The following is a 1,472-nucleotide window of genomic DNA, read 5'->3' as shown; positions in this document are numbered from 1 at the left end:
AATTGGATTCAAGAGAAAGGCAAATATGTTTTGAACAATTAACTCGTGTGGCCACTACTTGCTCATGCATGACTGCATGTAAATACCTATTTATGTCTGGTATTGATACTACTCTGTAGTAGACTACGTAATAATGGATCAACTACACTAGGAATTCCTAATGGGAGATACAGCCAAAACTTTCTATTGACAGAGAGTCTATTCGAGAAAGAGAAGGGGCGACCCTGTCCTCACAGAAAGTATACTCTATTGTAGTCTTATTTGTTGACACAGAGGATGTGATTAGAACGCCCCGGGTATACTACCCATCCAACCTGTTTGGTCACTATCACACGGTTCAGATGCATCGACTGGGGCACCATTGTGCGTGTTCAAATCCAATCAAATTGCATTGGTCACACGCGCCGTATTCAACCGGTGTAGACTTTACCGTGAAATGCTTACTTACGAGAAAATTCCCAACAATGCGGAGCTAAAAAGTAAGATAATTATTAGCTAAATAAAAAAAGGATATTTCAATATTTGTTCATAGCGGAATTATTGTGTTGATATGTGTTTTTCCATCAGCCTACTAAATAACGTATTCTATATTTGTATGTGAGACTGATGTGGTTTCCTTGCACTTCACTGCTCCACCACTGTATGACTGGACGTCTCAGCTTTTCCAGCACCAGAGGCCAAGTGTTAGACGACGCCTCCTGCACTGTTACGCACGCTTTCAGGCTGCATAGTCCTGAACGAGCACGTCGAGAGCAACAAGCGGTTCACAAACAACTTTTGACAGCACAGTATTTAATGTTTCAAGCTTTTATATACATAGTAAACCGTCGCCTATTGGATTATAGACTATGACAACTACCCGACATCGGATGGAAATAAAATTATACAGCTTTTGGTTAATATTGTGTCTTGAATTCCGGTGAAAGATTAGGCTACAGTGTGCATATAGAGCTGTGCGTTTATACCTATGGAGAGTAATAGTTATTGGTTACGCGTATTTTTCGTAGTCGCACTATTGTCATGTTTCCTTTTTTATTATCATTCTATATATTCATGTTTCACAATAAGATTTAAAAAAAAATACGACTCCGGTGGGACTCGAACCCACAACCTTTGAATCACTTCGACCCTTAACCTAGAAGTCCAATGCGCTATCCATTGCGCCACGGAGCCACTGGGTATACGTCGAGAAGTTTGAAATACAAATGTCAGCCTCGAATGATGCACTCTTTTGTATACGTCATTCTCTCATGTTTAGAGCAGTTTTAAAATATGAACAATATTTTAATTAAAATCCAATGTCTCTAAACACATCAAACGCTTTATTGTATTTGTTTTCAAAATAGACCACAGTAGGCTAAGATTACTCAAGCTGTAGCCTACAACTCAAGTTTTGGTCATATATTAAACTTAACACAACTGTTACACCACTCCAGCACTCAGTAGCCTATAATTGATTACATATTTGGAAT

General features: G+C 38.8%; 1 non-coding gene across 1 annotated transcript; it reads right to left on the bottom strand.

Annotated features, from left to right (window-relative positions):
- Positions 1-1,083: 1,083 nt before the first annotated feature.
- Positions 1,084-1,173, bottom strand: trnar-ucu (transfer RNA arginine (anticodon UCU)). Its single transcript is given in 2 exon segments — positions 1,084-1,119; positions 1,137-1,173. It is a non-coding gene; the product is annotated as a tRNA-Arg (tRNA).
- Between the last annotated feature and the right edge of the window lie 299 nt (positions 1,174-1,472).

Source organism: Oncorhynchus masou, chromosome 5 (genome assembly GCF_036934945.1).
Source record: "Oncorhynchus masou masou isolate Uvic2021 chromosome 5, UVic_Omas_1.1, whole genome shotgun sequence".
Taxonomy (NCBI): domain Eukaryota; kingdom Metazoa; phylum Chordata; class Actinopteri; order Salmoniformes; family Salmonidae; genus Oncorhynchus; species Oncorhynchus masou.
The sequence above is the reverse complement of the archived record's forward strand: the minus strand, read 5'-3'. Positions and strand labels throughout refer to the sequence as shown.